General features: G+C 38.9%; 1 pseudogene; it reads right to left on the bottom strand.

The window, feature by feature from the left end:
* Positions 1-11,834: 11,834 nt before the first annotated feature.
* Positions 11,835-12,594, bottom strand: LOC100355940 (pre-mRNA-splicing factor ISY1 homolog pseudogene; annotated as a pseudogene).
* Between the last annotated feature and the right edge of the window lie 213 nt (positions 12,595-12,807).

A 12,807-nucleotide genomic window follows, 5' to 3' on the forward strand; every position in this document is an offset into this window, starting at 1 on the left:
ATCATTTATGTGACCTTGAGGTAGTTACTCAGCATCTCTAGTCCTCACCTTCATCAGTAAAATAGGAATAATAGTTGCTACTTTATAGTTTTTTTATTTTTAAAGATTTTACTTATTTATTTGAAAATCAGGATTACAGAGAGAGAGGGAGAGAGAGAGAGAGAGAGATCAATCTTCCATCCACTGGTTCACTCTCCAATGGCTAGGGCTAGGCTAGGCCAAAGCCAGGAGCCAGGAGCCAGGAGCCAGGAGCTTCGTCTGGGTCTCCCATATGGGTGCAGGAGGCCCAAGCATTTGGGCCATCCTCTGCTGCTTTCCTAGGTGCATTAGCAGGAAGCTGGATTGGAAGTGGAGCAGCCGGGACTTGAACCAGCTCCCACATAGGATGCCGGTGCTGCAGACAGAGGCTTCACATGCTACACCACAGCGTCAGCCCCAAATGTATAGTATTTTAAAAAACGGATTAAATGAGGTGATACATGTAGTACATATTGTACAATACTTGGCAAAAACCAGCATATGCAAGGTTTTTTTCTGATACGCTGAAAAAAAATTTTTTTATTGATAACTACCCTGCCCTGTTCCTGCCACAAAGCACAGTGAACCCCCTTTAGTTATGTTAGTTTCTACTTACTCTCTTTGGCACTTAACAACATTCTTTTGTATCTTTTAAAAATAATTATTTCATGTAGTCTGTATGTGTTGTGTTTCCAATGAGATGGGAAGCTCTTAGAGAATGGGAAAACAACATTCTCGGTAGTGTAGTGCCTTTAACATTAATGTGATATTATAATATATATTTATTAAGTTCAAATATTTATAGAACTAGATGAATACACATCTGAACAAAAGTAATTTTGTGTGGGCTAGCATATGATAAGAATAAGGACTTCAGTTTATTAAGTTTTTACTATGTATCTGACATTGTGCTGAGTGCTTTACTCATATGGGTTCATGCAATTCTTCTAATGATTTTATGAAGTCCCGGCTTTTATTCCTACTGTACAGATGGCAAATGATGGCTCAAGAGACCAGTGACTTTCTGCATTGCACTATCAGTTGTTATTAGAAGTGGGGCTTGAAGACATTTGACAATCATGCTAGTCCCACTCCCTATAAGAAGCAGGTGATACACTCTCAATTTCCTATGTAGAGAATTCAAAGAAAAGATCCTAGCTTTATACCCTGGATCAAAAAGATTGAAGAAACTAGAACTATTCTGATTGACCTTTGAAGAAATTTTACTTTCACAGGTTTTTTGTTTCAAGTTGCATGTAGCTTGTCCCTATGGGCTTTGGATATCTTTAGAAAGCCTTTGAGATCAGGACACAGATTCCAAATGACACTGTGTCAACATTATAATAAAGTGGTCATATTTCACAGTAGCTAGTGAGATCAAGGTGAGCCCTGTGCTTTGAACTCTACCTTTTCTAAAATCCTATAATGAAACTTTGCCTGCTCTTATTTCTTTCTCTATCTTAAGCACTCTTGGGTGTTTATCGCATATTGAGCATACACATGCCATCATGTATCCTGTATTCCTTCTTAAGAGGTAGGTTCACCCAAACCCATGTTCCACGCCCTGTGCTATGCCCAACGTCTTAACGAAGATTTCTTAGACTTCTGTGATTTTCAAGGATGGATTATGTTGTCAAAGTCAGTGTCCGGCTTCTTGCTTCCTCTATACTCCAGATTTTCTACTTTTTCTCCTCTTTGTTTATTTTTACTGTAGCTTCTATCCAAGTGTAGATCTCAGATAACTTTTCTGATTCCCAAAAAGTACCAGGTTTTGGATTTTGGAAACTTTATTGGAAGATTGAGGGAGAGAAGGAAGTCTGTATCCTAACAAAGCAAAGTTTTATAATCAAATATTAGGTTTATATGTCATAGAAAATCCTCACACTCCTCTATTATGCTGCAACATTCTCTTTCTTCTCCTTCCTTCTTTATTGTCTATTCCAAAAATTTACCCCTATTTTCTTTTTTTCAACTTTTATTTAATAAATATAACTTTCCAAAGTACAACTTTTGAATTATTGCGGCTTTTCCCCCTACAATCTCCCTTCCACCTGCAACCATCCCATCTCCCACTCCCTCTCCCATCCCATTCTTCATCAAGATTCATTTTCAATTATCTTTATATACAGAAGATCTACTTAGTATATACTAAGTAAAGATTTCAACAGACTGCACCCACACAGACACACAAAGTACAGAGTACTGTTTGAGTAGTAGTTTTACCATTAATTCGCATAGCACAACACATTAAGGATAGAGGTCCTACATGGGGAGTAGGTGCACAGTGACTCCTGTTGTTGATTTAACAACTGAGAGTCTTATTTATGACGTCAGTAATCACCCAAGGCTCTTGTCATGAGCTGCCAAGGCTATGGAAGCCTCTTGACTTCACAAATTCCAACCTTATTTAAACAAAGCCATAATCAAAGTGGAAGTTCTCTACTTCCTTCAGAGAAAGTTACCTCCTTCTTTGGTGGCCCATTCTTTCTGCTGAGCTCTCACTCACAGAGATCTTTCATTTAGGTCATTTTTTTTTTTTTTTGCCACAGTGTCTTGGCTTTCCATGCCTGAGAAGCTCTCATGGGTTTTTTAGCCAGATCCGAATGCCTTAAGGGCTGATTCTGAGGCCAGAGTGCTGTTTATGGCATTTGCCATTCTATAAGTCTGTTGTGTATCCTGCTTCCCATGTAGGATCATTCTTTCCTTTTTAATTCTATCAATTTATTATTTTCAGACACTGGTCTTATTTATGTAATCCCTTTGACACTTAATCCTATCTTTTTGATCAATTATGAACTTAAACTGATCACTTTAACAAGTAAGATGGCATTGGTACATGCCACCTTGATGGGATTGAATTGGAATCCCCTGGCATGTTTTTAGCTCTACCATTAGATTTTACCCCTATTTTCTTACACAAAGCAATTATACCCTTTTCTATTAATATCTCCAGATTCTGGTCTTGGTTTTTCTTTGTATAGTGAGACACTCTGCAAAAGCTTTCGATTTTAAGAACTTTATGGAGAAATTAAGGATTTATTTTTAGTTACTTATTAATATATCCATAATTTTCATCTCTCCATATGTAGGTAAATTTTTAGAATCATCCCTTAAGGCATTCTGATCTGGCTGAAAAGATCAGACATGGAAAGCTAAGGCACTATGGCAAAAATATATTCTACATGAAAGAGCTCTGTGAGAGAGACCCCATCAGAAAGAAGTGGCCATCAAAGAAGGATATACTTTTCTCTGAAAGGGGGAGAGAACTTCTGCTTTGCTTATGGCCTTGTCTAAATACTGATGGAGTTTGTGGACTCAAAAGCCTTCCATAGCCTTGGCAGCTCATGTCAAGAGCCTCGGGTGACCACTGATGTCATAAATAAAAGTGTTAATTGTTAAATTAATACAGGAGTCATTGTGTGCTTACTTCCCATGCAGGACTTCTGTCCTCAATGAGTTGTATTATGAGAATTAATTATAAAACTTGTTCTCAAACAGTTTTTTCTGTGTGTGTGTGTGTGTGTGTGTGTGCAAATTGTTGAAATCTTCACTTAGCATCGAGTTAGTCTTCTGTGTATAAAATTAATTGGAAAATGAATCTTAATAGAGAATGGGACTGGGAATGGGAGAGGGCAGAGGAGGGATGAGAAGGCAGGTATGGTGGGAAGAATCACTATATTCCTAAAGTTGTACTTATGAAATTTGTACTCATTAAATAAAAGGGCTCAATGCTAGGAATTCTGGTTTAGATAATTAAAAGACTAAATCAGAACAAAAATAAGGTGGGCAAGTGGAATCTGAAGACCCAGGCTTGGAGAACAGAAGCTCTTCTGAATTTGAATGGACCAGAAGCAAAATGTGAAGTCAGGTTATAGAACTGAGAATTCTGAAATGAGATTAACAAGGAAATGCAACTTGTGTTTCCTAGGTAGGATGGTGAAGTGGACATTATGGTGACAAGCAATGTTTATGATGCTTAGTGTCTTCATCATTTTTGTTTGTGGTTCTGGTTATGAACTGGAAAAAGGGTTCATGTTCTAGCTAAAAGGTATAGGATAGGATAGATACTGACTACTCTTCTTTTTGAAGAGAATAGATTTTAAAAATGTTTATTGATAAAGCTATGTATTAGAAGCTATATGAGGCATTTGTTCTATTTTTTAACTTGTTGGAACACAAAATTATGCATACTTTTTGTAAGAATATCAAACAGATCTATCTAAAGATAGATGGGTGGGGGAGAGAGAGAGGGAGAGAGAGAGAGAGAGGGAGAGAGAGAAATATATATATATTCAGTAAGGAGTCCTTTATCCCAGCACCCTCCTACCACAATCAAGTTCCCCTAGGTAGAGCCTCTACTGTTAACAGCAATATCATTGTTGTTAAGACTCAGAATATTCTCTTTCTTTGATACCAAAGGGGACATATTCCTTTTCTTTTTTGCCAACCACTAGAGGGGACTTGCTTTTTGTTCTCTCATAAAATAGTTTCCTCAAAGGTTTCTTTACTTGTGACCTGAATTTTCAGACCACAGATGTCTGCAGATTCAAATCTATGGGCAATCCTCAAAATATGAAAAGTGTAAGCGGTCCTCTACTGTGCTATTTTGTTTATTGTGACTTTGCAAGCTTCTATGTGGGTGGAACTAGGCTATTTCATGCTGCATTGTACACAAAGGGAAATATTAGGGGCATGAGAAGTTGTTTCACAGGTCAGTCAAGCCATAGTATATAAACAGTACTCTATGGATGCCTTATTATGGGATACCAACACAGAATAAAAAGAAGTGAGTCTTTTAATGAAGACAAAATACATGGTTCATTGAAGGAAGCAGAAATGTCATTTGCTACTTTCAAAATTGGACAATTCGACTGAACATTTGTGTTGCTTTATTTGATGCCTATTGAAAAGTTTAGGAGGATATTCCAAAGTCCTGGGCTGAATTTGAAAAAAAGAAAGAAAACTAAAATAAGCAAATTTTGAGTTAAATTTATTTTGAGAAGTCATTTTTAAAGATTTATTTTATTTATTTGAAAGGCAGAGTGAAACACATAAGGAGAGACAGAGATCTTCCATCTGTTGATTCACTACGCAAAGGACAGGGCTAGGCCAGGATACATCCAGGAGCCAGGAGCCAGGAGCCAGGAACTCCATCTTGGTCTTGTCCTCACATAGTGACTAGCACCAGATAGAGACACAATAAAGTGGATTCATGTTTGTTTGCCTTTGTTATCAAATTTAAAATTGACTGACAGTTTGATTTAAAATTCCTTATTTTCATTTCATTTGAAATGGAGAGAGGGCCGGCACTGCAGCTCAATAGGCTAATCCTCTGCCTTGCGGCGCCGACACACCGGGTTCTAGTCCCGGTCGGGGCACCGAATTCTGTCCCGGTTGCCCCTCTTCCAGGCCAGCTCTCTACTGTGGCCAGGGAGTGCAGTGGAGGATGGCCCAAGTACTTGGGCCCTGCACCCCATGGGAGACCAGGAGAAGCACCTGGCTCCTGTCATCGGATCAGTGCAGTGTGCTGGCCACAGCGCACCAGCCGCAGTGGCCATTGGAGGGTGAACCAAGGGCAAAGGAAGACCTTTCTCACTGTCTCTCTCTCTCACTGTCCACTCTGCCTGTCAAAAAAAAAAAAAAAAAAAAAAAAAAAAAAGAAATGGAGAGAGAGAGAGAAAGAGAAAGCCAGTGAGCGTGCTCTTCCATTTACTGGTACACTCCCCAAATGCCTACAACAACTAGGGCTGAGGATGACATGAATACATGTAGGTGACAGTATTTGAGTCACCATCTGCTCAAATACTGCCTCCCAGAGTACACATTAACAAGAAGCTGGATCAGAAGCAGGACTTGAACCATATACTTCTATAAGGAATATGGGAGTTCCTGAGTCATTTTTACCACTGAGTCAAATGCCCACCCCTAACAGATTGATTTTGACTGACATAAACTTAGACCTATTAAAAGGAAGGCAAATTCATGCCTTCCTGATTGCTTTGGCAGGTGCTATTGAAGGCTGAGGAAAGAATCAAATGACCGTTCAAACTCTCTTCTCATCTAAGGACTCACTGTTCAATTCAAATACTTATGATAAACAGTGTAATAGAAGGAAACAGTCATAAAATGACCCCTTTCCAATTGCTTCAGAGACAACCAAATTATCACTTTGTCACAGACCCATTTATTTTAATTGTTTTCTCCTAGGTAATATCAAAAAGTCAACATGGATAGAGAAAACAGAAAAAAAAAATTTGTTCCTCATTAAATGTTAGAAAAGTCCAAGATAAACCTATTTAAAATTGATCTGATAAGCCTGAGAACAGTGATGCACTGATGCGCTTTTCTCAGCTAATGGTCTTCAACTAATATTTATCCATTGCCTTGAGTAACCATTAATCTCTTGTGTTGAGAAACTTCAGAAATGCAATTTCTAGGGCATTTAACCTTTCCACGTTTGCTGCCTCTTGAGTTTGGGTGACTTGCTTGTGGTGTATACTCAATTTCATTTAGTTTTCTTTGGTCTCAGTTGCCAAGATAATAGCACCAACTCCATTTAAAATTAGTCTTTCTCTTTCCACAACACAGTGATATGTTCCTGAGGTATAATGAAGTTAAATTCATTTTGCCTTCCCACACTTACATTCTTATCCATTACTACTTTCTCTTTTCTGCAATGTGTTCTCGCTGTTTTTCTCTGCTGTAATTTGACATCTGGAATGGCCACAAAGGAAACAACTGAGCAGTGTAGATGCCTTTCTAATGATCTCAAAACTTCACGTCAAGTTTAATAAAATTAATGTTCTTGGATCCATCTTTACTGTTCTTTTTTGTTGTTGTTTTACTGTCATTGAACAATTCCAATAGCTTCCTTAAATATGCAGCTAACTCAAGTTCAATTTTAACCTAACGGCATTAGATTGGACTTCCCTCCTTTTCCATCTCCTCTCTTCTCTTTTCCCTCCATCTCTCTTCTGCTACCCCCAGACTAGGCTGACAAGTAAGGCTTCTGAAAAAATGACCATGGTTCTGAACAAAGCCTGTTGTTGCAAGTAATTGTTGAAATATCAAGGGTATTGCGTCCTCCATTACTTAAGCTCTCATTTGTGGTTTTCATGGTTTTGAGGAATGTTTATGGCTGACAGTCCTTTCTTTACGGCTCTATCCTTCAAGCTCCGGCTGATACCGCTGAGAATGACCGCATGAGTGACTGATAAAATGTCAAGATGCCATTATTTCCAAAAGAGTGTTTGGGAGCAATAAGATCTGTTTCAATTTATCTCATCCACCTGAATTTAAGTCTTCAAGTTTAACTTTGTTGGCTGCTACAACCAAATTATCTCTCGATTTTGTGGGAACAGCCATCATGAAATGCAGAGAGGGTTATAATGATGGTCACGCCATGACATTTGTGTTGTATTTCACTGTGCACATTGGTGCAATATTTTGGACTTAATTAATACTCTCCAGGAACCTCAGTTTATGGTTGGCAATAACCGTATTTTAGATCATGTGAAATACCGCAACAAAAATTCAATTCATAAGGCAGATGGCAAAGCCTAGTTTGAAGAACAACAAAACAGGAAGATTTACAATGAGTTTCAGAACTCTTCAACTGGAATCCAGCCGCTGCCAAAGCTCTGTTATTTCACTGGAGGGTAACAATCTGTGAGGGTCATTAGTGTCCTCATAAAAACTGAGATTAAAAAGTAGTCAAATGAAATGAATAAATAGTTGAGTCTTTCTCTGTGCAATGGAAGCAGAGTTATTTAAAAAGCAAGGTTTCCAAACGTTTAAAAAAATCATTCTGTAGTCATCTGGTTTTCAACCTGGAATTTATTAAGGTAACAATTTTTAATGGAACGAGGAGGATCTTGTTATATTCTCAAGTGAACAGTATTTGATACATTTCAGAAACTAGTGTATTCTCCTTTTTTCTTTCTCTTTCTTACTTTTGCTCAGCTCAGAAAAGAGCTGAATGTGGAAACAGTGACAATGAAGAAGGAAAGTTAATGAGCAGAATGTTAGCAACACCACAGCTTCGTTGCTGTGGTATTTCTGATTTTGGCACTGCCATGGCACCATGTAAAAATGAGGAACAGTTCACACAGATTTAATCTGATGAGCCACAAAGTTTATAAATGCTTTAGATGTCCGTCAGGTTTTCTAAGACTAGCTAGGGGAGGCTACTGAGGATGAGATCTGACCACTCACAGACTAAGCAAGTACCTTGTTTTTGTATAAGTTTTCCAGAAAATGATACAGTTAAATAAACTATATATAGTTTATTTATATATATTTATATATAATTATATATATATATATATATATATATATATATATATAGAATGAGGAACTTGTGACAGCATCAGATGCTAGCAATTTTCCAAGGGAGTTTTGTGATTGTTAGTGTGAGAGAGATTGTGTGTTTGTGTATGGAATTTGTAGCAGTTATTCACAATAACTTTTTTTCTATTTTAAAATGACAGTTCTAGGGGCTATTGTTATGGTGTAGCAGGTTAAGCCACTGCCTACCATGCTAGCATCCCATATGGACACCAATTCTTGTCCCAGCTGCCCCACTTCTGATTCAGCTCCCGGCTAATATGCCTGGGAAAACAGTGGAAGATGGCCCAAGTGCTTGTGCCCCTGCATCCATGCGGGAATCCTGGAAGAAGCTCCAGTTCTTAACTTCCAGCCCTGGCCATGGCAGCCATTTGGGGAGTGAAACAGTGAATAGAAGATTGATCTCTCTATATATCTCTCTTTTACTCTCTCTCTCTCTCTCTCTGTAACTCTGCATGAATAAACTTTTTAAAAAATGAGAGTTCTGTTCTGTACAGTGACTATGAAAAAGGGTTGAATGAAGGCATAAAGTTTATTACTAAACAGATACCTCAGTAGGAAACTCTTAAAATAGATTATTTGTATCAGTATCACTGTAAAGACTAAGAGAGGTGGACATTTGGTGCGGTGACTAAGATTCTACTTGGTATTCCTGTATCCCACATCAGACTTCCTGGGTTTGAGTCCCTATTCTGCTTTCAATTCTACGTTCCTGCTAATGTGTACCTTGAGAGGCAGCAAGCAATTGTTCAAGTAGTAGCGTTCCTGCCACCCACATGGGAGACCCACATGAGAGACTGAGTTCCTGGCTCCTGATTTTGGCTTGGCCTGACCCTGGCTGTTGCAGGCATTTTGGGAGTGGATCAGTTCATGGAAAAATCTCTCTCTCTCTCTCTCTCTCTCTCTCTCTCTCTGCCTTTGAAATATAAATAAATAAATAAGAAATAAATATTAAAAGAGCATTTTCATGAATATATTCATTAATTGACTATTGTTGGTATTCTGGTAGGAGAAACTGAGGCAACAAATCTGACCTCTAATCACAGAGACTGTATATCAGTAGGAAAAAGCCATTTCAGTTCTTCTTCCTCTGTTAAATGTGGAACAGATAATGTTAGTGGATGTGGTGGGAAGAACAGGCTAGAGTAATCATCTAAATTTGCCAGTTTCTCTCTTTTTAAAATATTTATTTATTTATTTTGAAAGTCAGAATTAAAGAGGGAGAAGGACAGAGAAATCTTGGATCTGCTGCTTTACTTCCCAGATGGTTGCAATGGCCTGGGCTGGGCCAAGCCTAAGCCAGGAGTCAGGAGCTTTATCCATGTTTCCCATGTGTGTAGCAGAGGTGCAAACAATTAGGTCTCCTTCACTGCTTTTCCCAGGCCATCAGCAGGGAGCTGGATGGGGAGTGGAGCATTTAGGACATAAATTGGCACCCATAACGGATTCCAGTGTCACAAGCAATGGCTTAATCCGCTATGCTACAATGCTAGCCCCTAAATTTTCCAATTTCTAAGACCAAAGATCTAGGAAAGATCTGAAAACATGAAGACATTAGCAATAATACTACTGGAAATCTCCTAAGCAGATATTATTTGCTTTCTCCCAAATCCTTTCTTTATTCTGGACCATCCTATTTTTGTCTACTGACCCTGACCAATTGGCCAACATAATAGCAGACCCTTGTAGAGAGGAGGATATTTAAGTGTTACTCCTGCTTGATTTGTAAATCTGATATTTGAATGGAAGAATTCCAGAGCAGAACTCCTTGAATTGCATATACTGCATACTGTGAATAGGCATGTGTGCCAACAATTGATCTCCATAGTCTCCATGGTGGTCAAGGGGAGGCCATCAGTGCCTCCCGATGGTCATCTTTAGACATGAGCAGCCTTTATAGATTATCAGAGTGTGCCATAAAGTATGTTATATTCTCTTTTGTCATGACATGAGCATTGTTGGGAGGTGCTACTTTAGATCTCAATTTCCTATGAAACGAGAGGATTGGGCAAGTTGATTCCCAAGGTCCATTCCATCCCTATAATTCTATGAGCATATATCAGCCTGCAGTTAAAACACCCAGAACTCCCTGTTCCTTTAGTCATATTTCCCTCAGCCTCAGAAGCTCATAAAAATGGAATTAAAAAACATGGAAAAATGTAGTAGAGTATATTTCATGTGCTGGAAATCTACTACCTGATTTTTATTAGACACTGTGCACAAGAGGCAATCCTTGTTTTTGTGATAGAAAGGGGACTAAGGAACTAGAGCACAATCTATTATTTTAAAATATTGTTATAATAAAAGACCTGTGACATATCTCTGTGATCTATCCAGTTCTCTGCTTCCTGTATCTGATTTGTTGTCTTTGGCCATCCCCAGTGGTTAGCTACATGGGTTTCCAAATTCTATGCTGAGAAGCACTTGTGAGGAGAAGAATAATTATTGGCCTATTTCATTAGTTCTTAACAGGGAGTGTGTAAAGAGAAAGAAAAAGACAACAGGACTGGCTGATTCTTAAGTGTTCAATAATACTCTCTTTCTAATAAATCAAACGTAATTTCTTTTGAAAAGGATACAATAATTTTCTTCTAGAATCAGGGCAGGAGTAGTGGAAGACTCCTTTTTTGACGTTCATCTTACTTTCAGTTGCCTTTCAGAATTCCACGCTGTGTTTGCAATCATCTCCTGGCTTCTTCAAGATCTCCTAGGAAAGACATCATTCTTTATCACTGTCATTGACAAAGACAAAGCAAAATGATATTGCTTTCACTCCACAAAATTTTGTTTTAGCACACAATCACTTCTGAAGCCTTTATTGACTGATTAAAATATAGTTGGTAATACATTCCTTGGTATATACTTCCAATAGTTTTTCATTTATTTTGTGTTCCTTAGTGTACTCATTTCTAATGTAAATGAGATAATGTCTATGAAAGTGTTTTGTAAGCAATATGATACCTGATAAACATCATTACATGGATTTATTATTACCATTTAATGAGAATATACATAAAATGAAATATAATATATTTGTTCAATATTATTCCCCTCACCAATTTTAATATCATGCTTTTTTTCCTTTGAATTATTTTTTCTTTAGGAAAATCACCTGTTTGACACACTCCAAGATACAAACAACGGATGCATACAGCAACAAATGTCTGTGCAAATGAAAGGGCTAAAGTGTTCACACCTACACAGCCACCAGGGAGACAGGGGACAGAGTCCTACCTTCACAGAAGCATACCAGGTAAGAAGAGGTAGGAGAGGTATGAGGGGGGAGAAAGGAGCAGGAGGTGACCACTCACTGGCTGGCCTCCCTGCGGCCCTCTGGGGTGCTCGTGTGGCCAGCGGTCCTTCGGGGATGCCAGGATTCCCGGAGGATCTTCCAACTGCAAAGAGAGCTCTGCTTGCCCTAATTTCTCAGGAACCTTTTGCCTCTGTGCCTGCAGTCTCCCTTGCGAGCTTCAGGAGGAGTCCATCTTCTTTCTCCTCAGGAGCACCTCCTCAATCTCCTGCTGCAGCGGCACCTGGACACGAGCAATGAACTGTTGCCCCCATTCCCTCCCTTCCCCTGCTGCCTTGCTCATCAGATCCCTCCTCTGGTGAAGGTGTAGCTGTCGATCTCTTCCTCTCTTTCTTCCATTTTTCCTCTTGCCAGCCATACCCGTCCCTCCCCCTTTACTCTCCACTTCTTTAGCTCAGCTCTGAGTTTATTTTTGTGTTCCTGTTGCAAAGGCACACTAACTCCATCATCTTCATCCAGGTAACCATAATACCTTCGTGAGCTCAGCATATGTCTTCCTGGGAGGGGCAAGAGGTTCTTTTTCAAACTCTCTAACAGGAGGCAAATTTTTTGCTGCTCCAGAATGCTTGTATCCTTGGTTTCCTGAGACTTCTTTCCCTTCATGATCTAAAATTTTAGGGCCAATTTTTCCATAATCAGGACAACCCCACTCTTTTACTCAAAATTGCCAGTGTATTTTCTCTCTTAGCAGCTTGTTAATTTCACCTATTCAGAATACACCTAACCCAGCATTCTGGATATATGCCACTTTTTTTTTTTAGTGATCGCTCCAATGATCTGTCTCTCCACTTCTCAGCCTTGAGCAGCTCTGTACATTTCAAAGCAAGGAAGGGCTTCTGTTTGTTCACCGTTCCCTCTTCCTGTTGAGCTTGGTGAACCCTTGGTAAGGCCCTTTTGGCCTTTTCTGCATTTCCAGCCATGGTTTTGGTGAGGGCATTGCTGAGGTCCCAGCCTACAGAGCTTCACAGTCTCACAAAGACAATTGCCATGGGAACAGAAGATTCTAACTGCTTGCACCGTCCCATCTTTTTGTTGGAAGGATAAATGGAATAAATGGAAGGAGAAATGTTAATCTGTATTTATTTCATGCATCTTTTTAAGTAAATATAGCTAAAACAAAGATAAGCTTACAA

This window comes from Oryctolagus cuniculus, chromosome 10, assembly GCF_964237555.1.
Source record: "Oryctolagus cuniculus chromosome 10, mOryCun1.1, whole genome shotgun sequence".
Lineage (NCBI taxonomy): Eukaryota > Metazoa > Chordata > Mammalia > Lagomorpha > Leporidae > Oryctolagus > Oryctolagus cuniculus.